This window comes from Sminthopsis crassicaudata, chromosome X, assembly GCF_048593235.1.
Source record: "Sminthopsis crassicaudata isolate SCR6 chromosome X, ASM4859323v1, whole genome shotgun sequence".
In the NCBI taxonomy this organism is placed as follows: Eukaryota; Metazoa; Chordata; class Mammalia; order Dasyuromorphia; family Dasyuridae; genus Sminthopsis; species Sminthopsis crassicaudata.
This window is the reverse complement of record NC_133623.1, coordinates 18,180,614-18,206,127: the sequence shown is the minus strand read 5'-3', so window position 1 is coordinate 18,206,127 and position 25,514 is coordinate 18,180,614. Positions and strand designations below refer to the sequence as shown.

The window sequence follows — 25,514 nt, the reverse complement described above, 5'->3', positions numbered from 1 at the left end:
GGCCTAGCCCTCTATCCACTGTACTACCTAGCTGCCTATCATCAAATAAAGATTCATTTAATGTTTTCTCTCTATTGCCAGATTGAGGCAGGGGCAGGGTGAATGATAGAAAGGGGAGTTGGCGGAGAGGGTAGAGATTGGGAAACTTTACTACAAGGAAACTTTAGGCAGAGAGAACCTTTAAACCAGCACTTAAAATCGTCATCTGGAGAGAAATCTTGGGGCAAGCATTTTGGATGGCAGAGTCTTGTGGTTCCTTCAGTAGTGATGGCTTTGACTGGAGTATTTCCTTTTTTCTCATAATCTCTTTGTAGCCTTTGTTACTTTATTCATCATTTTTGTCTTTATGTGGTGAAGGTGAAACACGACTGAGACAGAACCTCACATCCTCTGTCCTTTTTATATCTTGGAATCAGAAGTTTCCATCTTGGAATTTTTTTCACATCACTAGGAGAATGTGGCTATTGTGTTAGGAAAGCTTAATAAAGTTTATTTTCTTGTTTGGGATATATCCCCAGATAATAACTTTATAGGTCAGTTATTATGGAGAGAATACAGTTAAAGCCCCTAGTTTGCTTGAAAGTTGTAGGATAACATTTCTAAAGTTTTTAACCTCTCCAGTTTTGTTTTTGAAAATATTCTGTGCATGAAAAAACCACATGAGAAGGGGATAGATGATCTTTCAGCCCGATATCATGTTTGGAAACCAAACAATATCTGAAACACTTTCAGTCATTAACAGAGAACAAAAGTTTTGCCAAGTTTATTGAAAAGCACCCTCCAAACTCCATTCCATCACCAAAACACCTTGAATGTGGAAGTCAGGAAGATTGTGAGAATGTCAGACACTACATCAATATTGATGCTAGAATTGCAATGGTTTCTTTTTAGCTGAGAATCAGCATGGTATAGGGGCCTGAAAGCCACTCTTGGAATCTGAAGGACCAGGGATCATTTTTCATTGGATGTACACTGGCTGTGTGGTATTGGGCAAATTACTCAACTACCTAGTACCTTGGCTGACTCTTAAAACTATATATTGCAGGATAGATGGCAGTCTGCTTTGGGAGGGGATTTTGTCTGCTTCCTTTGTTTTATTTTTACATCAGGAGTTGCATGCTCTAATAAAGTAACTGTCACCTGTTATCTCATCTGGACCACTCCCTCACCCTTTCTCTTATTTGTTTTTTTTTTTTATTTCAAGAGTACCATCATTCATCAAAATAACAATAGGAACAGGCACACGTTGTGGAGAATGTCAGGGTCAAGGAAACAATTCTATTCCACCCCTCTAAAACATCTACAATGCTTCTACCACAAGCGTTCTTCAGTTGTGCAGTCATGTGAAGTTATCCATTTTGGGCCTTCTAAATGTACACCTTTAATGCTCATCATGGGAAACCTATCTCACCCCTTTCCCTTGCTTCTCTGAATCCTCACAATATCCATCAAATCATGACACATTAACTAGAGAGACTTGAGTAAAAGAGCTTAAACAGAATATAAGAAATGGACTTGAGACCTGATCTGTAATTACATTTACAGAACACATGGGACACTTTACAAGACACAAGCTGGTATTAATTAAAGAAATACATCACTGGCTAGTAAGGTTGGGATTGTTAAGTGAACAAATGTAATCATTACATTTTGTGCTTAAAAAAGTATGGGTCTCTGTGGTTTCATTTATATGCTCAGCAAACAAAGTAATGGGAATTTCTTGGATGAAAGAGATTCGCATCAAAGCATGGCTTTAAAAGTCTGACTTGGACCAAAAGAGAACTTTGTTTTTAAATGTAGTTTTCTTATGGTAAGTTAGAAGAGTTTTGTAATTGGTGAGCAAAGTTAGAAGTATCAAAATTCCAAAATTATAGGTTTATATAATTACTGGTGTTCATCAAAGGTATTTTTTCATGATCCTTTTTAAAAAACCATGTCTTGTCAAAGGCTATGGAGGAAGTGGCTAGAACTGTCTCTCTTTTGAGAGTCAATTGTTAACATTTTCTTGTTACTATTTACAACTAGGAGATTGACAAACATTACAAATGAAGGCTTGATTAATTCTTTTGGTGAGAAATAGACTTTCAAAGAGTGATGGAGAAAATATTAGTAATTCAGATTAAATTATGTCCTAATTTTTGGAATCAGGAGCATACACCTTCTCCCTCCTTTTCTTTTAGGGTACAATGTGGCCCCCTGCTTGGGGGGGTTAGAATTCTTATAAATTATTATATATAATATATATATATATATATATATTATAAATCCTTATAAATAATATATATATTATAAATTCTTATTAAAAAGTATGATCTGTTCTTGATGAAGCCATGATAACTATTAGTGATGGGTTTTTTTCTGAGAGATCGCAGTAGTTTAGTGTATAGAATCATGAGTAATTTGAGTGAATCCCTCCTAGATACTCATTAGTTGTGTCATTCTGGGAAAGTTATTTAGCCTCTCTAATCCTCAATTTCCTCATGTATAAAATGGGACTAATAGCAGCACTCATGTCACAGAGTTGTTTTGACAATTGAATAGGATAATATATAGAAAGTATTTTGTGAAACACAAAGTGCCATATAAATATAAGTTACTATTATAATAAAATATATCATTTAGTGATCATTTCCCCTGAAGATTCTAATAATTTCTGTCTCATCTTATCTTTGTTGTTGAGAATTAGGTCTAAAATACAAAGTAGTTCACCTTGTTTCTTTCACCTTTTGAAAGACAAAGTTATCAACAAGACAGGTTAAGAAAGTGAAATATTTGAGGCATGGATTTTATTGTGTTCTTTATTAGATTTCATTGCCTATAATTTCTAGGCATCCCTATTGTTATTGTTCTCCTTATGATGCATATCTTTTTTGATATCTAGCTCGGTGAATATTAGGTAAGCAATTTTGCTCCTTTGTTTCTCATTTTGAGCTTCAATTCCTTTCAATTAGATATGCTCTACTCTAAGCATATCCATTATTGCTAGGTGTACTCTATTTCTACTCAAAAACCTGCCAATCATAGAGTGTAGCAATCTAAATCCAGTTTCTGGTCACTATTTTGTTAACAACTTCTCAAATCTCCCTTTTTCTTTTTTGACTCCTTTCTTTCAAATGACAATATCTTTAGTTTTTTTCTTGCTTACATGACTTCATAATATCAACAATCCTTTTAAAATTTCTTCTGGCATTATAATTTATATGTTATGAAAATCACCTGAAGTGAATGGTAGGCATCTGGTTTGATAAATCCTGAGTTTTATTATCCTGTCAAATAGCTGCCTCAGTACCCCTCAACGTAAAGTTATCAATGGCTATAATTCATCTCATCTTTTGCTGGTCTCCAGATGAACTCATACCCTATGTCAAACCTAAAAGCCTAATTGTCAAGTAAATGCCAAATGAATTCCTCCGTAAACTCTTAATAATAAGGGTAACAAATGAAAAGCTGTACTTGGAAGCAAAAAGGCCTAGCTTCAAGTCTTGTTTCTGACAGATACTTTCTATAGGTGACCCTAAGCAAGTTACTTAAATTTCTGAATGGTTTTGGTAGCTCTCACATGAATTGGAAATTACTTATTTCAGTGTATGCTAAGTGTCAAAATATGGCACACATTCAATGATCATATAAAATAGAGTTATGTGTTACAGAGCATGTTCTGAGTTGAGACATTGTTTGCAAGATTTAAAAAAAAACTTGATTTGAACCTGCAACATTCAAATACACATTAGTTTTCTACACTGAACCTTTAGAAAAATGCTGAAAGATTAACCAAAAACATGCCATATATTCTTGTCTTTGTTTTACTTTATGAAAATTGGCAACAGATTTTGTTCGTATGACTTTTTGATGTTGACAAGAATGGCTTCTGACACATTTCCAAATCAGATACTTTTTGCTCATCTGGCCCCTTCTTTATGCTTAGGACCATTCATTGAAAATTTCCTTTTTGACTCATAAATTTCTTTATATTGGGCAGCTACGTGGCACAGTGAATAGAGCACCAGCCCTAAAGTCAGGAGTTCAGATCTAGTCTGAGACACTTAACAGTTCCTAGCTGTGTGACCCTGGGCAAGTCACTTAACCCCAATTGCCTCAGGGCGGGGAAAAGTCTTTATATTTTTTCCTTGAGTCTATTACAACCATTAAAAAGTTATTTTTTCATTTCCATATTCTTTCTCCTTTCACTTTCAATGCATTGAGTGCACAAGAAATAAGATAACCATTATAGAAATGTTGCTATACAGCACTTATTTCCACATAAGCCTTCTTAGGAAAGAAGGGAAAAAAATAGAGAAGGGGAAGGGAGGGAGAGAGGGAGGAAAGAAGGAAGTAAGGGTGAAAGGAGGGAAGGCAGGCAGGCAAAGAAAAGAAATGTTTCAATCTGAGTCAGTAAGTTCTATTTTTATAGTTATAATATGTGTATGTGTGGGAAGAATGAAAGATATATATATATGTATATGTATATATATATATATCATAAGTCCTTTGTTGTGAACCATTGTATCATCAGTTACTAAGTCTTTCACAGTGAATTATTCTTACAGCACTATCATTACTGCATTACTTTTTTCTTCTGGTTATATATGTGGAGATATTCTCTACTGCATCAGTTCATGGAAGTCATCCCATTTTTCTGAAATGATGAATTTCATAATTTTTTAAAGTGACAATTATTTTTATTACTTGGTGTTTTTATTTCTTTTTTTAAATAACTTTATTGACAGTACATGTGCATAGGTAATTTTTTACAATATTATCCCTTGCACTCACTTCTGTTCTGACTTCCACCCCCTCTCCTAGATGGCAGGCAGTCTTATACATGTTAAATATGATATAGTATATCCTAGATACAATATATGTGTGCAGAACCGAACAATTCTCTTGTTGCACAGGAAGAATCGGATTCAGAAGGTAAAAATAACCTGGGAAGAAAAACAAAAATGCTCTCAGTTTACACTCATTTCCCAGTGTTCCTTACACTCATTTCCCAGTGTTCCTTTTCTGGATGTAGCTGATTCTGTCCATCATTGATCAGTTGGAACTGAATTAGCCCTTCTCTATGTCGAAGATATCCACTTCCATCAGAATACATCCTCATACAGTATTGTTGTTAAAGTGTATAATGATCCCCTAGTTCTGCTCATTTCACTCAGCATCAGTTCATGTAAGTCTCTCCAAACCTCTCTGTATTCATCCTGCTGGTCATTTCTTACAGAACAGAATGTTATTCCATAACATTCATATACCACAGTTTATCCATCCATTCTCTCATTTGATGGGCATCCATTCATTTTCCAGTTTCTAGCCCCCCAAAAAAAGGGCTGCCACAAACATTTTGGCACATACAGGTCCCTTTCCCTTCTTTAGTATTTCCTTGGGATGTAAGCCCAGTAGTAGCACTGCTGGATCAAAGGGTGTGCACAGTTTGATAACTTTTTGGGCATAATTCCAGATTGTTCTCCAGAATGGTTGGATTCGTTCACAACTCCACCAACAATGTATCGGTGTCCCAATTTTCCCACATCCCCTCCAACATTCTGCATTTTCTTTCCCTGTCATTGTAGCCAATCTGACGGGTGTGTAGTGGTATCTCAGAGTTGTCTTAATTTGCATTTCTCTGATCAGTAGTGATTTGGAACACTCTTTCATATGAGTGGAAATAGTTTCAATTTCATCATCTGAAAATTGTCTGTTCATATCCTTTGACCATTTATCAATTGGAGAATGGCTTGATTTCTTATAAATTTGAGTCAATTCTCTATATATCTTGGAAATGAGGCCTTTATCAGAACCTTTAACTGTAAAAATGTTTTCCTAGTTTGTTGCTTCCCTTCTAATCTTATGTGCATTAGTATTATTTGTACAAAGGCTTTTTAACTTGATATAATCAAAAATTTCTATTTTGTGATCAATAATGATCTCTAGTTTTTTCTTTGGTCACAAATTCCTTCCTCCTCCACAATTCTGAGAGGTAAATTATCCTGTGTTCCTCTAATTTATTTATGATTTCATTCTTTATGCCTAAATCCTGGACCCATTTTGATCTTATCTTGGTGCACAGTGTTAAATGTCAGTCCATGGCTAATTTCTGCCATACTCATTTCCAGTTTTCCCAGCAGTTTTAGTCAAACAGAATTTTCATCAATTCTTAAAGCATAAATATTATTAGTATTGTATCACATTCATATCTCCTAACTTGTTTATTGATAAGATGTGGACATAGTGAAGATAAAACCATTTTTATTAAAGCCATTGGTATCAAAATCTTCTTCAGCTTCTGAAGGACAACCTTTTGGACAATAAGTTGTAAATCTTCTGTTTACAATATAGCTTATCTCTATTTCTTCATAGTTGGAACAGCAAAATAATAATGTCTATACTGTTTTACCACTGCCCTTCAGGTTCCTAAGACTTAAGAAGTTCTTGTATCTTCTGCCTAGACATTCTCATCATGCCCGGTGCAGGGTAGCACTGGCTTTTGTACAGAAAAGAGCAGACTTGATGACAACTTGTGTGAAAAGGGAGCTCCACTGGAGCAGGAGCATGAGCACGAGGGTAGGTCAGTTGAATGCTTGTGGAGATCCAAGCAGCCTCCTACCTCCTACTGCTTTGAATTTCACCTCCTCCTGCACCTTTTATTTCTGTCCCCATCTGTTATCCAGGATTTATCAGCATGATCAAGGAGGAGGCCCAAAATGTGTATGCAAACTGCATGTCAATTCAAGGTTCTCTAGTTGGAAGACTCCTGATTTCAGGGCTGGCATTCTATCTACTGTGCCATCTAGCTTGCCCCAAAGCCCTGGACTTCTAAGGTTAGTTCCAGGTCTAACATATTAGATTTTACTATTACCTTAAGTAAGAAAGTATTAGGGATGGAAATCAGTGCACTTAGGGTCTTGTTTAAATGGATATTTTTTCAATCATGCAACTTGTCATTCATTTCTGCTTTCTCTTTCAGTGCAATAAGGTCTTCTTTCACAAACCACTAATTAACATACTACAAAGCCATGTAGACATTTTTGAAGTATTCCCTAGGCCATTGTTTTCTTCTTTTTGTATTATTTATGGAAAGTTTATTGTATATACATAACCCAAAACACCAAAATATTTTTGTATTTGAGTCATAGATGAACCTTCATTTTTTCACTAATAATAATACAGCAACTAATGCAAATTCTAGATGTTCTCCAAGGAGGTGAGTGGTTTGCTAATTAGTTTTAGTGGTAGACTGCATGTTACCAATTTTTTATAAAACCTAAAAAGAATATATGTCTTGGATACATACTGACAGGTTCATCTCATCATATGAGCATTCTTCTTAGGAAACAATATGGCATTGCTTTCCAAAGAGGATGCTGTAAATTAGTTTTCCCTGTGGTAAAGGTTAAGAAAGCAATTTTGAACCAGATCAGGAAGGAAAATATTTACTAATCTTGATCTGCAGCCTCCACATAAAGTGCTGGGAGCAAATGTCACTTACCATTGGATTTTGCTGGCCCGTCTGACAAAGCAAGTGCATTTTGTTGTGTTTTTGCTGCTAAATAACAGATGTGCTATTTGAAACCCTAAAGGAATAAAAAAATGATATTGGTTACTTCTGGGGCCCAGAGAGCCACAAAGCCTGACAATGAAATCAAAAGAAGAGTTTATAAGTATGAACACAGTGAGGTATATTCTCCAAAACATTGTTGAATAATCTTGATTGGCAACATCAAATTCTATAATTAAAAAACACATTATGCTCTTTCTTAGAGTTTTAATTTCATGTAGTCTTTTGTACCTAATTACTGGCAAAAATATTCCTACCAGGAACTTGGTGATTAGTATGAAATGTTGTTTCTATATGATCCAGGGAATGGATAATGGATGTTAAATGAAATAGTTGGTATTGCAAGATAATACATAATATAACATCCTAGTGAGTCCCATAGCACGTTTTCTCGTCCCTTCACAAGCCTAGGCCTTCTCCTCAGAACATATTCCAGCTTTTGTAAAATGGCATGCCCAGAGCTGAACGCAGTAGTCCAAAGGAAATATCACCTCTCTTCTTTTTGGGTTGGTACATGGCTTATAATGCCATCCAAGGCACATTAGTCTTGTTAACTGCCATGCTGCATTGCTTATCTGACTGATCTTGTGACCCACTGAAAGTATCAGAAAAGTATCGTAAGAACTGCTGTTCAGCCCCTTCTCCCTGTCCTGTCTGTGCTTCTTTAGTTTCACAGCGCTCTGAAATGCAGAATTTCTGCATCAAAATATAAATGATGTGGAATTGTTCTTTATCACCACTCCATTTCCCCTTGCTTTTTTGCAGTCTGCACCCTAACCCTCAGGTGCCCAGAACTCTCATGCTTCTTTCTCCTTGCTCAATCCATTGATTCACAAAATGTCATAATTAAACAAGACATTGGTACCCCATAATCCAATGGAATTGGAATGCTCTAATACCATAGATTTGCCATCCAGGCTTGGCATGAGAATGTCCAGGGAGGGAGATCCACTGCTTCCTGAGGTGACTGCTCACTGTTGGACAATGCTAATTGGCAGAAAGCTTTAACATTACCAAGCCTAAAATTGCCTCTCTTCCACTTCTCATGACTACCTCCTCTGTCCTGCCTCTCTTCCACTTCTCATGACTACCTCCTCTGTCCTTTGCAACCAAACAGAATCCCTTTTGCACATTGCAGTTTTCCAAGTGCTCAAACACAGCTAATGTCTCTGCTAAAACTCATCTCCATGTCCTTTAACCTTTTCTCATATATATAGCATAGCCTCGAGGCCCTTAACTGTCTTGGCTGCCCCCTCACCCTACCCCTATTCTTTAGCTTGCAGTTTATCAGGGTCCTTCCTTAAGTGTCTGAAAATCGAACTCAGTATTACAGATGTGATTTTTCTGACCACTGTGAAGCACTAGGAGTGTCCAGCCCCCAGTATTGGGATCTGTGTTTTGTTTTGTGCCATCTGGGATCATAATGCATTTTTGTTTCTTCATCACACTGTGGATCCAATTAAATTTTCAGGCCACTGAGGATCTAATAACAAAAAACTGGAAATATTTTCTTGAGGCTCTTTTTCATTTCTGTTTACTATTGTCACTTCCCTGTAAACTGCCCCTTAGCCTCAAGAACATTTCTTTGCAATAAAGAAAAGTAGTTGGGTCAAAAAAATTGTGAAGTGAAAATATATAATAGTGTACCAAATGACCCACACCTATTGTCTATTTACTCACTCCTGAGAGGAGGAAAGTGTGTTTTCTCATTGGTCCTCTAGAACCACAATTGTCATCATGCTTAATAGTCAGTCTTATTTTCATTTACATTATTGTAGTTGCTGTATGACCTCTTGGTTTTATTTTATTTGCTATCAATCATTTCATTAATAGTTTATCAACTTTGCCCTCTTTCCCTTTTTATTGAAAATCAGAATATTTTCCCTTCTCCAGTCTCATAAGCCCTCTTTAATTCTCCATAATCTTTTAAAGATCACTGTCAATGATTCCATAGTCACACCACACTTATTTCCTTTAGTATCCTGGGATGGAGTGCATTTGGGCCTGACCATTTGAACTCATCAGAGGCAATTCCCTGTCAGCCAATTTTGTGTTGCTCTTTCCAGTTCACAAATCATTCTCTTTGGCAGAGAAAATGGAAGCAAAATAAGACTTAAGCAGTTCAGCCTCCTCCCCAATGTAACTAAGAAGAAAAACAGTCCTTCCAGCTCTCCCTTACTTGATTCTGTGTCAAGTAGAAAGTGGAGAAGGGCTGATCTAAGGAAATCTTTAAATATAGACCCGTATTTTTACTTGTTTAATACTGTAAATCTTTCTCGAATATAAAATTACAACCAGCTTATTATTATTATGGTAAGGCGAGTCACAGCAATAGAATATTAGAGATGGAAGGGAATGTAGAGGCCATAATCTAGTCCCAAATCCACTTTAACCAAAATCCCCTTGATACCATTCTCCATTCATCCTCCTAGTGGTCATCTCTGGCAGGGGGATGGAACTTACTTTGAGATGGTTCTCATTATTAAGAAGGCTCCTCCTATCTAGTTTACCTCATTGAAAATTCCACCCATTGGCCTCCCTTCTGTTGCCAGATCCCATTAGCTTTTTTAGCTGCTTACTCACAAATGTCACAGAAAAATTATAAACATGACAAGACACCTTGAAAATAATTTGTAGTACCGAAAACAGAACTGAATGAACAGTGTGTAGACAGGGACTACAGTGGATTCAAGACAATGTTAAGTTACAAATGAGAAAATAAACTACATAATGAACTCTGCCCAAAGGCAAAGTGTATCATTGAGGCTAATGCAGAATACTGCACATATTGATAGGTTTTAGTTCCAAGTTAATTCAGTTCGTTTCAAGAAGTGCCTACTATCTACCAGATACCATGCTAAAGGCTGGGATACAAAGAGAGAAACAAAATAATTTCCTGCTTTAAAGATCTTGCATTCTATTGAGCCCAGTTAAGAGGTCACAGCCATCAGTAAACTAATCCAGGGCATTCTGCCCTAATGATTATTATATAGGATTCTGAAAACATGGAAGATACTTAATAAATATTTATTAGATTGAATTTGTTCCAAGTGAAGACAGAGAATATGGAAATGATCCTCCCAAATAAACCGAGCTTGGTAAAGCTTAGCCAGAAGGAAAAAGAATGAAGGAGCAGTTACATTGACTTTTTTTTTTATTCCAAAGAAGGCACTTCAGTCTATTTTTCATAAAATTTTCTGATCTAGGTAATGGATTTACACAATAGGTTTCACAGGGCCAGAGGGATTATTGCCAAATTCCTTCAGACTCCAGTAGAGCATATCTTCAGAGGGTCATAGATTTAAAGTTGGAAGAGACCTTTGAGGTCATCATCTCCCCTTCATTTTACAGATAAGGAAGATGAGCCATCTGGGACTTGGTTAAAATATTTCTGGGCTTACATAATATGACTGAGAAATCAATTATATGAGCTCCTTTATGAATTTCCCCTCCCTAAATGTTGAAAGAGTGAATTTTTTCAGTTTAATCCAATAAATATGTACTAAGTTTTTATTGTGCTGCACGCACTTTTTTAGGTGCTGGAGATACAAAAGAAGAAAAGAATACCCCTGACCTTCAGTGGGCTTGTATTATATTGGAAAATTATATTATTATATTATATGGATATTATACATATAATATCCAAAGAGATAAATACAAGAGAGTTTAAGGGCAGAAGAAATTGGCATAGACTACCTGTAAGAGGCAGTACCTAAGCTGAACTCTGAAGAAAACTAAGGATTCTAAGAGATGGAGGAGAGAAGGAAATGCATTGTGGGTATAAAGAGCAGCCTAGGTCAAAGCACAGAGCCAGGAGATTGAATGCTGAGTTTAGCTCATAGCAAAGAAGCCAGTGTGTAAAGACTAAAGTATGCTTGAAGAGGAGAAACAGAAAATAATTCTGGAAAGGAGCCTAATTGTGAAATGCTTTAAAGGACAAACTGAAACATTTATATTTTTTCCTGAGAGGCAATAACAAGCCTCAGAATTTTCCTGAGTAGAAAAACACCCCAGACACATTCATTCTGTAGGGAAATTATCTTGGCAGTTTTGTGGAAGATGGATTTCAGAGGCAGGAGACTGGAAGTGAAGAGACAGCTTTCAGGCCAACAGAAAAATGCTCATCAAATTTCTATCAAATGTATCAGTAATCTATAGGTCTAAAGGGACAATACATTTATTAAAAAGTGCTTTACCTACAACCATGGAGTGATGAATATTCTAAGTTAGAGTGGGTCACTTGAATGTATTTGCAACTATTCAAGCAAGAAGGCTTCAATTAGAATGGTGGTAGCATAAGTGGGGAGAAAGGAGCCTGCTTGGTAAATTAAGTTAAAGTAGAATCAACAACACTTAAAAACTGGTTAACTATGGAGGTGGGAAAGGAGTATGGCAAAGAAGGAGTCTAGAATGACTCTGAGACTCAGAAATCCTTCTTATTAATATCTGTTATCTATTTCTAAGGATTAAAGAATTAATTGGCACTTTTTTATTTTATTTTCCTAAGACTTTCTAGCATAGTTTTATCTAAATCTGCATTTCTTCCTATGAACCAAAAGCCTGAGGAGGCCAAAGACTTCTTTGATCCCATCCCAACTATACATGTCCTTGTGCCGAGGACATAGCAGAGTTCAGAATTCAGAATTTTGTTAGCAGTATTTAGCCATTAACTGCCCTATTCTTCTTGCCTGGCTTTAAGGATGTGGCATTTAAATTTTAATTAGTAAAGATTAAAAAGTGACAATATGTTATTGAGCCTAAAAGTGTTCTTTCTCTTAGTTTTTGTTTTGGTTTTTCTTTCACAGCATGACTTACAGAAATATGTTTAAAATGATTGTTCATATATAACCTATATTGGATTGCTTACTATTTTGGGGAGCGGGAAGGAAGGAAGGGACAGAGAAAAAAATTTGGAAGTCAATATCGAAAACTCTTTACATATAAGTGGATAAAAAATAAAATGCTATTAAGTAGGAAAAAAAGAAACTTGGCAATATTTTCAGCTACAGAAAGTCATCCAAAAGGTATTCAAGGATGAAAAGATGATGAAAATGGTATACAAATAGATGAAAAATTTAAATAAAAGCAAAAAAGGATGTTCCAAATTTTTCTTCACCAAAGACAGAGGGATCATCATTTCATATTTATTTGCTTATTTTCCATTGTGTTCTATTCTACATGACCACATTTGGAGTTTTCTTTGCAGAGATACTGAAGTAGTCTATTTCATCCTCCAGCTTGTTTTGCAAATGGCATTCAGTTAGCTGCCTAAGGTCACACAGTTAGTGTCTGAGGCTAGATTGAAATACAGGTCTTTTGACTTCAGGCCTGATGCTCTGTTTCTCTTCCTAGCTGCCCATGTCTGGCTCCTTATGTATTAGTTCTAACTGTGCTTATGGAGAAATGAGAAATGCAGCTAAAGAGTTGAAAGGAAAAGGAGCCATATTAGAGATAGAGTGTATATGAGAAAACCTAAAGGGACTTCAAAAGAGACATTACTATGCAAGGTAGTATTGGGAAAGAAAGATATAGATTTGAAAAGAATCTTGGACCTTAAATACTGAATAAAGGTCACCAAGAGAACATCAATAGCTGTTAACCTTAATGTTCCATATATAAAAAATCTTTATGAAATGAATATATTTGAAAATCATGGTCATTATTAATGTGGATATTAAAAAGGACCAGGAAATCCTGCCCATGTGCTGTTCAACAGAGAAAGAAAGGGAGGGTGGGAGAGAGAGAGAAAGAGAATGGCTAGTTTTTTATATCATGAGTTCTTTGTTGTGAACCATTGTATCATCAGTTACTAAGTCTTTCACAATGAATTATTCTTAGAGCACTATCATTACCGCATTGCTTTTTCTTCTGGTTATATATGTGGAGATATGTCCTACTGCTTCAGTTCATGGAAGTCATCCCATTTTTCTGAAATGATGAATTTCATAATTTTTAAATTGCAATTATTTTTATTACTTAGTGTTTTTCTTTATTTTTTTTATAACTTTTTATTGACAGTACTTATGCATGGGTAATTTTTTACAACATTATCCCTTGCACTCACTTCTGTTCCAACTTTTCCCTTCCCTCCCTCCACCCCCTCCCCTAGATGGCAGGCAGTCTTATACATGTTAAATATGTTAGAGTATATCCTAGATACAGTATATATGTGTGCAGAACTGAACAGTTTTCTTGTTTCATAGGAAGAATTGGATTTAGAAGGTAAAAACAGCCTGAGGAGAACAAAAATGCAAGCAGGTGCATAATTACTGTTTTAACCTCTTTCTAGATAATGTTGCTTTTTGTTTATTTGCTTATTTTAACTTATTTTTTCCTTTTTTATTAAAGCTTTTTTATGTTCAGAACATCTGCATGGGTAATTTTTCAACATTGACCCTTGCAAAACTTTCTTTCCAAATTTTTTCCTCCTTCCCCTTACCTTCTCCCCTTGATGGCAGCTAGTCCAATGAATGTTAAATATGTTAAAATATGTGTTAAATCCAGTATATGTATGCATATTTATATGGTTATCTTTCTGTACAAGAAAAATTGGATCTAAAAAAAGAAACTTGAGAAGGAAAACAAAATACAAGCAAACAACGACAAAAAGAGTAAAAATGCTACTTTGTGTTCCTCACTCAGTTCCCATAGTCCTCTCTCTGGGTGTAGATGGCTCTCTTCATCACTGAACAATTGGAACTGGTTTGAATCATCTCATTGTTGAAGAGAGCCACATGCATCAGAATTGATCCTCATATAGTCTTGCTGTTGCCGTGTATCTCCTGGTTCTGCTCATTTCACTCAGTATCAGTTCATATTAAGTCTGCCCAGACCTTTCTGAAATCATCCTGTTGGTCATTTATTAAAGAACAATAATATTCCATAACACTCATATACCACAGTTTATTCAGCCATTCTCCAATTGATGGGCATCCATTTAGTTTCCAGTTTCTGGCCGCTACAAAGAGAGCTGCCTCAAACATTCTTGCACATACAGGTCCCTTTCCCTCCTTTAAGATCTCTTTGGGATATAAGCTCAGTAGTAACACTGGATCAAAGGGTATGCACAGTTTGAAAACTTTTTGAGCATAGTTCCAGAATGAATGAATTTGTTCACAGTTCCAACAATGCATCAGTGTCCCAGTTTTCCCATATCCCCTCCAACATTCTGCATTATCTTTTCCCATCATCTTAGCCAATTTGACACAATGTTTTGTTTTAGAATCAAATTGTACTCAGCTCTGCCCCAGTCATTCTTTTGCACTACCCAATTACTAATGTCAGTCTTAGACATATGTCTTACAATTTGTCGTTATTGAGTCCCTTGAAATTAGTTTTTGGCCAGTTCCAATGATCTTATGATGGAAAGAGCCATCTACACCCAGAGAGGGGACTGTGAGAACTGAGTGTGGATCACAACATAGCATTCTCACTCTCTCTTGTTGTTTGCTTGCATTTTGTTTTCTAGCTCATTGTTTTTCCTTTTTTGATCTGATTTTTCTTGTGCATCAAGATATCTGTATAAGTATGTATGCCTATATTGGATTTACATATATTTTACCATGTTTAACATATAGTGGATTACTTTGCCATCTAGAGGAGGTGGGGGGGTAATTGGAACAAAGGTTTTGCCAGGTTCAAAGGTGAGAAATTATGCTTATATATATCTTGAAATAAAAAGCTCCAAGAAAAAAAGAAATTAGTTTTTGATTTTGGCTCTTATGTTAAATTTTCTATTAGGTTCATGTTTGGTTGAGACAAAATCCTTAAAAGTTGTGAATTCAGTGAGTGCGTCCATTCTTTTGTTCACTATTATGCTAGTTTTTTCTGGATTTAATACTTTGAGTTACAGGACTACTTCTTTTGATTCAATAAATAATAATATTAAGACCTGTGGTCTTTTAATGTAGCTGCTGATAGATCCTGTATAGTTTTAATTATAATTCCTGAATATTTATATTAAGTTTTTTATTTATTTTAAACATTTTCTTTGTGATTTGAGGGGTTTAAAATTTAGCAATAATATTCCTATGTTTTCCTTGTAAGATCTCTTTGAGGGAGTGATTGATGGATTTTTAAAATTTCTACTTTTCCTTTTTGTTCTGTCACTTCAGGACAATTTCCTTTTATTTCTTGTAATATTGTGTCAGGTTCTCTTTTTTGATCACAGCTTTTAGGTAGCTAATTATTCGTATGTTCTTTCTTCTTGATCTGTTCTCCAGATTTGTTGTTTTTCTAAATCTAGGCCTGTATTCACGTCAACTCTATTTATTTATTTTGGGAAAAAAATCAAATATCCCAAGAGGCAGTCTCCCACAAGGCCCCACAAATATAATCGACTCTGCTTCTAGCTTCAGCAGTGGGCATGAAAAGCATGGGGGGCCGGATGGCAACTTGTTGTCCTTTAGGAAAATTTTGAAATAAATCATGGAGACTTAGTTTGTGCATTATGTTCCCTTGGTGGCAACCCCTTAGAGAATACTTGATAAAATGCTACCATATTCTCATCTCCTTGTTCTGTGACAATATCAGTTATCTAATCAAGATAAACACCTGCAATAAGCTGGCAGCTTGCACAGTAATGAAGTCCCTAAGCTAGAGTTCCACCGATTCTTGCCAAATCCTCTTTTTAAGGTGATTTCCAGTTGTGGTGGCACGTCTCCATGAAGAATAATCAAGCCTCAGAAGAAAGCAAACTGGTGAGAGTGAGACTTGCATCCTGAACTCCACCAAAGCTCTGCACTGCTGACTGTGATGGCTTCCCAGATACCTCCCTATGCCCATCCTTTGCAAAGTTTGTTAACTTTTTATACTCTACCCAAGCAGTGGAATGATCACTGGACTGAGAGTCATGGAACAGACCCTGAAAATTCGGCTGCCAATTACTATCCATGTGACTTTGGGTAGATTACTTTCCCCTTCTCGGCCTCAGTTTTTTCATCTGTAAAATGGATAGGACTCAACATTTTGAAATGTAAATCTGTGATCTGTTGAAGGAAGCTAACATGTGGCACAATGTGGCAGAGGAAAGAACTGGAGAAGTAGAATTAGAGAATGGTGATGCTGATCATTTGGGTTACAAAGTGAAGGGAGTGGCACAGTAAAGTTTGCTGTAGAAGATATGCTGAAGTGGGCAAAGACCTAGGCTTGGAATCCTGGTTTGAATTTCCTCCCTTCTGATAGCTAATAGTTGTATAACTGTGAGCACACCTCTCTAAGCCTCAGTCTCATCTGGAAAATGGGAATGGTACGTTCTACTTAGCAAAATTTGGGAGACATAAGTGAGATAATCTATGTAAAGGGTGCTATAAACCTTAAGTGTTTAATAAGTATAGGTTATAATGATGTAGTGGAACTTGCTTTCTCTGGTTGTATGTACACACTCTTATGTGTATGGACATTTCACACAGTTAATAAGGCTTTGTCTAGATCTGTGATTTCATTTTCTGGTGTGGAAACTATCTCTAGCACATAAATTGCTTTGTTCACATGGAGTAAATGTCTGTAACGAATGCATAATTTTTATTATTTTGTATTTATGAACTAAACAAAAGAGAACAGATAGAAGCATTTATGCATACAAAATAGAACAGAAAAAGGTTTATACATTTACCTGCAATTCAGTATTATGTAGAGATTACTTTCCTTTTCATGTATGTAAAATGAAACTAGCTTTCAAAACTGTTTTGTATGTCTAGCCTTTTTGTTCTTTTCTGTGTACTTTTTAAAATGGCGCCTCAGTGAGCTCCTTTTTTCTTTTTGGATACTCTAACTCTGTTTCTCCTTGTCATTCCCCTTCCTCTCACTTGGAAAAATGAAAAACTAAACCCTTGTAATAAATATATACACCAGGCAAAATAAATTCCCTAATTAGCTGGGTCTGAAAATGTATTTATTCTGTATCTGTATCCTCTTCGAGGAGATAGATAAAGTCTGAAGTCAAGAGGCTTAGAGTTAGAGTCCAGGGTTAGCTTCCCCCATAATGATCAGTCATTACACTGATTAGAACTCTTAAGTCTTTTAAAATTGTTGCTTTGTTTCCTTTGTAATACTACTGTTATGTATAATTTGATCTCCTTGTTCTTCTCAGTTCATTCTGAACTGGTTCCTAGAAGACTTTCTTCACAAACTTCTTTGAAACCCTCCACTTAATAATTTCTTATGGCATTAAAAAATATTTTGATGCTATAATTTAATCATTTCCCAGTATACCATATTGGTACTCCTTTTGTTTCTGATTTTCTGCTAGTACTACAAATGTTTTTTATATATGGGTCCTTTTCCTGTTTCTTTCATCTCTTTGGGTTGTAAGTGTTGCAATAGTGTAGCTAAGTCGAAATAGATGCATAATTCAATGAATTTGGAGACATAGATTCACATTGCTTTCCAGAATAGCTGAACTAAATTCACATTTTCAATAACATAGAGGTGTACCTGTTTTCCCTTAACAACACTTAGCATTTGTCATTTTTCTCCTTTGCCAGCTTTGCAAAACTGATGGGCAGAATTGCTTTAATTTGCATCTTGATAGTGATTTTTGGGCATTTTCATATATTTAATGATACTTTGAATTTCTTTCTTTGAAAAGCACTTGTTCCTGCTTTTTTGGCCATGTATTTATCAGGAAATGGCTCTTATTCTTACATATTTGAACTTTTTCCTTGCATATTTTAGGAATGTGTCTTCCTCAGAGAAACTTACTACAAAGACTCGTGCTTCCTCCCAGACCACCCCACAACCTGTTTCCCTTCTAATTTAAAATGTGTTGATTTTATTTGTTCAAAATATTTTACTTTCATATAATTATCCAATATTCAGTCATGAAACGTGGCCTTCTTCATTTAGCTGAAAAATTTCTTCTCTGTTAAACTTCTGATTTTTTTTTTGGGGGGGGGTATAAAGTATAGACCTCGGTCTTTAACAGTGTTAACAAACTCAAGGACCACTAAACTCTACATAAGAATCAGGCTGCATATTGATTTATTTATAAAATGTAATGTTCTCTATATTTTATTACATTTAAATTTATTTTTAAAAAATATTTTCCAATTATATTTTAATCTGATTTGGGATGCACTCAGTTGGGATGCCTCCTCTTTGGCACCTTATTCCTCTGACACTACTATCCTGATTTCCCAGTAGCTTTAATTTTGGTTAATTGTGACTTGTTATGCCCGTGAATGGGATTTTTAGGCTTAATAAATACTGGGTTAGTAGGGTTTCCTCTCTTGTGTATGTTATGTGCCTCTCTAATCTGTTCCAATGATTGACCCCATTTTTAGCCATTTTTAACAAATTAAGTCTATTTGTCACTTAATTTGTGATTCAGTATTTCCCTTCTGATAATAACTTTTCATTTCTTTAGATAAATTTTGTTACTTTTTTCTAGCTCTAGAAATGATTGAAGCTGAGTTTCCTTCATGCTGGCTTTGTACCCACAATGTCTCACTTCCTCTCAGAGTTAAGACAACATGATATTATAGAATCAGCACTGACTTCCCAGTCAGAGGGTTTGAATTAAGGTTTGCTACATATTATTGTGCAACTTTGTACAAATTGTTTTCCTTTCTATGCTTTGCTTTCCTTATCTGCAAAATGAAATCCTTGGCCTAGATAATCTCTAGGATCCTTTGAGGTCTAGCAAGTGCAACCTTGTTTAATCTCAAAGTCAGGGTGAGGATGGCAGGTGGAGAGGAGAGGGCCCATACTCTTGAGACTCAGAAGCCCCGAAGAATAATGTTCCAACTTGCCAAATACAATTGGTTGATAGACTTTGTTCAGGATATTCCCTGTCCATGCTTGGCTATAAGCTCTTTGACTGGTGACTCCAGGACTGAACTCCTCCTTTTTGAGGGTACCAAATTGGGACCCAGAGCCACGTGGCAGAGAAGGCAGAGGGTTACTGGCATTGAGCTCCATGAACCAACCAATTGGGAGAGGCTGGATCACATGGTGAAGAGGGTGGAAACTAGCCAATTAAAGCTCCTTTGGCCAGATGGATAGGCTGAGACTGCCTCCATCTTTTTCTGTAACTGTACATTTCCCTCTCCTTGCTGAAGGATCATATATTTGCTTTTGTATATGGTTCCACTTCTCCCTTTTTGAGGTATGGGAGGTAATTTTCCCAGAACTGTGATCCTAAGGATTTGATTTTGAAGTGGGAGAAGGAATTTTTGCAGAACTGTGACTGTGGAGAATGTGCCGCAATATGGATCCCTTTCATTCTAGGGGAGGGCACTTAAAGAGAATTGCCATCTTTGGAGATCAGAGCTGGAAAGGACCAGTGATTGGGTAGAAGGAGATAATCAGATTCTGGACTTTAGAGAACTGGAAGGGGTTTTTGATGCAATTCAGTTTTTAGGGGAAAGCCAAAGGAGAGTCAGAGGAGAGAACTAGGGAAAGGGGAGGAGGAGGATGACTGTGGAAAGGTGGGAGTGGGTTGGAAAGTTGCTCACCTGATCTCATGTCCACCAATGCTGCAACCCTCAGATTCTCTCACTTGAAAGCAAACTCTGAGCTTAAAAATCCATCCAGTAACCAGAGCAAAGAAGAAAATAGCTATTTTCAAAGCAGTGAGAGTGTGGGTATGGTTCCTTAGGGCGGGGTGGAGGGCAGAGAGGGAACTCAAAGGGATTCTTGCAGTTACTCAGCTTTCAGAGGAAAATGATAGCAGGTTGGGAGAAGGAAGAGATTTGTCCAAGGTGGTCAAAAGAGATAATGGCAGAAAATGAGGATGCCAACCCAGATTCTTAGACCTGAGTACCAGAACTCTTAGATTGGAAATTGACTTGATAACTCCAGAGCAAAGAGGGGAAACCCCATAACAAACAACAAACTACTTTTTTTTTAAATGTGAAAAGTGGGGTGGGGGTCATAATTTAGTTGTGAAAGGAAAGTAAGAGGCTGAGATAAGAATAGCTCCCTCAAGGTTACCCTGATTGCTAAGGGCAGAAGAAGTTCTCCTCCCTAAGTTTTTCTTTGACTTTCAATTCAGGAAATAAACTAACAATCAAGAATCAAATTAAATTGAAGTCCAAGATCTGAGAGCTTTGCCTAACGGGTTTGGCAGATCTCTTTCTGGTGTATTGATCTTCACAGACAGCAGATTGTCTCCTTTAGACTTATTCTTTCAATTTCCCCTCTCTCCCTTTTGTTTATACTTTCCTTTATATTCACTGTTAACTTAGTTTTCCTTAGTCTCCCAACACTTTCCTTCTTATGGGACTGGAAGGTCAGTAAGTCTTAATGAGGGAATTAAGGTATATGTTTCCAGGACTCTGAAAGTGAGAAAGCTGGTCCTTTTTTGACTAGCTTTGGATTGGAAAGATTTTAGGAACAAATGCAAGAAAAAGAGATGCTTTAGGATTTACTTTAAAATGGGTTAAGAACAGAAATAAGTGGGTATACTGGTTTCTCTCCCTTGTTAGTTCTATTACCTCTCATCTTCTCTCCGTTCCTCTTTCCCCCTAAGTCTTCTACTAATGGGTGGATGTGAAATGATAAAAACTGAAGGACATATGGGAAAACTGACTCTAATGAACTCCTTGCCTTTTCCTTGCTCTAAAATAGCTAATACCAAAATTAAAACAAGTAAACCAATAAGGATGATATGTTCAGCTGTTCAGATTGTATGGATTTCTTAAGGCTATTTGTAGCACATGATCCTGGGGATTATTCCAAGCAATCATAAAAGAAGCAAATGCTTAAGCATAATGAGATGCTTCTGAATTGTTTAATAGAGACAATATAATAGTTTATTTGTACATAGTTGAGGGAATTCAAATGAGCACATATATTCCATTTCATGCTATGAAATCATTTTGAAATTGTTTTAAGGACTAATTTAGGAGTAGAAAATATTTTTAGGAGAATGTAAAACCTTAGGATTTTATCCAGATTTCACTATGATTTTTAAAACAAACAAGCTGGGTATTTATTTGTAAAATTTGTTATTTACTGGCTAAACAAGTGAGTTTTTTTGTTGGAGTAAGAGAAAAGACTTCATTGTACTGTGTTTTGTGTAATAGACAAAGTGCTTAAACCCTCTGGCCTTTTTTGGCACAAAGATGACCAAAGTGGCAATGCATTCCATTTTAGCTGCTCTAACTAGTCCTTTTTTGTGGGGAAAAGAGGAGGTAAGGAAAAGTATTTTTAAATAGTGAAGTCTCTCTTATGTGTAAGGATATGTCATTCTTTGGTCAAAGTGCTCTACTTCAGGGTTTCTTAAACTTTTTCTATTTGCAACCCCTTTTCAACAGAAATTTTTATATAAGCTTGGGAATATAGATATATAAAATAGATACAAAAATAAAACATTTACTGAAAACATCACTTCTGAATCCCAGATATAAGACTGGGATGACAATCCACAGTTTAAGAAGCTGGGAACTAGGCAAAAATTTCATTGGAATTTGTTCCATTTTGGTGGGTGAATTCCTCCATTCCCCTTTCTGTTGTCTTTCTAAGATTCTTTAGAAACTCAAGGGGCATTTTTGGAGTTGGAATTGCACTCCTTACTTACAAAAGATTGGTTTCTTAGACGTGGTTTAAGTACTGATACACAATAAAAGGAATGGCATTGCCTAAGGGGGGAAAGACACATTTATCCTGGCCAACCAAATTTGCTTTGATAAAGTCACTAAAAGTCAAATCAGTCCCCTAGGGTTAGATGGAACAAAATTCAGTTAATATTAAGGGAGAAAGAGAATTTCTTCTTCAAATGAATTATATAAAGGGAAGAATTTATTTTTGCCTAGGGTTTCTATTACATCTCCTGAAGGATCTTTTTGGAGCACTGAAGATAGATAATAAAGTTGCAGACACCTCTTAGTTTACTTTGGATTAGTTATTCACTGATGTTTTTTGTTTGTTTCATAGATATTTCTAATCTATATTTTTCTTATGTTTTCAAATACCTGGTCAATCCTAGTTTCACTTTGATATATTTGATAAAGTTCAGCTTCTTTATTTTATTTGCCATCTTAAGATGACAAAAGCCATAGGAATTGAGGGGATGGGTGATCAAAATGTTTGGAATCATAGCAAATATCTTTTGCTATTCTGGAGAAAAACTGTTTACTTATTAAAAGAAAGGCAAAACTTCTACACAAAAGTATTGTAAAAGAAAAAAAAAACTTTTAATTAGCTGAATAAATTTAGACAACTTTTATCCAGATGAATGTAAATCATTAAGGCTCAAGATCATTTTGGCCATTCCTGAGACTCCTATAAATATGTTGGAAAGTCCTGTATGATGATGTTATTGAGATATTTATGCACATACATGCCTTCTTATGTGAAAGAAGAGGGGAATATTGGAAATATTACAAAACTGTTGACTTCCTTCTTGGCAGTTGATGGAAAAAAGTATAGAGAGGTCTCATCAGGAAGTAGTATTTGGTTCTCCAGTTGATCCTTTAGTTTTTTGTAGTGAAACTGGGAAGTGGTTCCACCGGATAGCCATGCCTGACCTGCTGAACCCAAATCTGCCTTCTATTTGATACTCCTTAAAAAAAGTCCGAGGGAAAAGAAAAAAATTTCACTTAGAGCTAATGAAGACTACTGGTGTGGGACAAACAATTGGAATGTGCAAAGGCACATTAAAACAAGGTCTGTTAACATTCTGGGTTGAAATTAAACGAAGATAGTTGGGCTTTTTTACTTCTAAATTTATTAGCTCCATGGTAAGATAATGCTTACATTGGATTTTTAAAGAAGACCCTATCAATTTCTCTGCTTGCTTTCAGCAGTATAGCCCATGGGCAGAAATTTTGCAGGAAAGAAAGAGTAATGTTCTGTTTTTATAAGCAGCAGGGACAAAGGAGAGATAGGATAGCACTTGCCCACCCTTGGGACAAATATCTCTAAGCCATACAAAGAGTTGCAGAGTGATTTGGGGTATGAACATACCCAAAATGGTGGGCCAATTATCAGTGTCCAGAGCAAGACTTTTCAGATTTTTTCCATTTGCAATCCCTTTTTGCCCTTGAAAATTTTACATGACCCCAGGACCTCATATGGATCATGATCCATATTTAAGAAGCTAGGGTCTAGAGCAGGGGTTCTCAAACTATGGCCTGTGGTTTAGATGTGGCCCTCTGAGGACGTTTATGTGGCCCGCCGGGTTATGGCAAATGGGCTGAGGGGCGGAGACAGTGTGAGTTTTTGTTTTTACTATAGTCCAGCCTTCCCACAGTTTGAGGACAGTGAATTGGCCCCCTATTTAAAAAGTTTGAGGAGCACTGGTCTAGAGTATTGGTTGTTTCCACCGTTACTCTCTTGCTATCTGGATGATATAGCACACTCCAAAGACTTTTTCTTCCATAGACCAAATAGAAATGGGGGGAGATTTTCTAGCTATCAGTGATCCTGTTTATCTAACCAGATTACCTTTATGTTCTGCAAGTCTGCTTTCTCTCATTGTACTTTGAGCAGAGATAAATCAGTTGAACAAAATTTCAACATCTCTTCAGTGGAAATCATTGTGAGTGGCACTGAACTAGTCTTCCATTTACCTGTCTTACATCTAAGTCCAGTTATTCTCTTTAATTGTCTGGCCAGTGGTCACCCAGAAGTTCTTAGTATGTGCTGCTCCTTTTGCAAGAGGCATTTGGACCCCCCCAAACACTGGAACTGCATCTTTGATAATACAACACTGATGTTAAGGGAGTAATTTATATGCTAAAATGATAACTGATATCATTTGTCTTACTGAAATAGCATATTATAATTTCATCAATAACACATTAGTTGCTCATGATAAACTTTCTTATGGACACCAAGTGGACTTAATCTGGCCCTTTTAAGATCAAATAATCTAAAGTCCAGCCCAGTGATTACAACTACAATGGATTTGTGATTGATCCATAAGTTTCTGTTAATGTATATTACTTGGTTAATAGTTTATTTTTTAACTTTCTTGTTAAAGAAGGAGTTGGTGAAGAAAGGGTTTTACCTGAACATTTTCACTGACGGTTTGCAGTTTGTACCAAACCAAGGCCTTTTTCCTCCAGAAACCAAGGATCCTAAAATTCTTAATTGTATGTATAGCCCAACAAGTCTTACAATTCTGTTTTCCCCAAATGCTTCTATTTTTGTCTTTAGGAAATGATCACCGGGGAACAAGGGACTCGACAAAGAAAAGGAAAGAAAAGCAATGCTTGTGCTGCAGATATCATGACGGGTTCATCTTCTGCTAGAGGCCAGAGCAGCAAAAGTATGACTTTTCAGAAAGAGCAAAACTTACAAAAACCAAAGAATGCGGATGCACTGCTAAACAAGATGAGTTCCAAGGTCTACGGAATCTGGGCATAGAGGTCAGTTAATTAAGTATTTTATGCCTAGCAGGATATCAAGCATGTATTATATGGGTCAAGGGATACAAAAACTTCACAAATGGCCAACTCTTTAACAAGTTAGATCACCTAGACTAACTGTTTGTAGCATTCCTGAGAGTCAAGGAAGGTAAGAGATGAGAAAAATTACTTAGATATTTTGAAACCATTATCAAAGTCTAGTTTCCTCAAGTAAACCTGATGGCACCTAGAAGTGGTAGGCAGGATAAAAGATACATTACTAAAATAGTGAGGTTTCTGGAGAGGACCAGATAAGTGAAAAATGAGTTCCCTAACCCAAACATGGAAGGAGTATGAGACCCAGACTGGTGTTTCTGGTCTAGAAACCATTAGTTAATAACAGGCTCATTTTATTGGCTCTTGTGTCTCATGACCAGGAGAGAGGTGAGTGGGCTTTCAATCTGTTCTTTAATAAGATGATATAATGGAAGTATTTGTTCATGTTGATAGTTTATAAGGTTGTGAAATGTAATCAATTTCAAGGAGGGAGAATTTGGCAGATTAGGAACAACTATCATGTTTATGTTTAAATAGAACATTTATTTAAGTTCTAAGAAGGCATGATGTTACAGTTCTTCCCATTCTCTCTGGGCCTGGGTAGTAAGAAA

The 25,514-nt window shown here is 36.2% G+C and overlaps 1 long non-coding RNA gene across 3 annotated transcripts in view; it reads left to right on the top strand.

Annotated features, from left to right (window-relative positions):
• The window catches only part of LOC141548286 (uncharacterized), a 370,078-nt gene that overhangs the window by 265,481 nt on the left and 79,083 nt on the right, over positions 1 to 25,514 (top strand). For all 3 annotated transcript variants that reach the window (XR_012483881.1, XR_012483882.1, XR_012483880.1), the window contains one exon: positions 24,656 to 24,867. This is a non-coding gene — a long non-coding RNA (uncharacterized LOC141548286). The remainder of the gene's footprint in view (positions 1 to 24,655; positions 24,868 to 25,514) is intronic.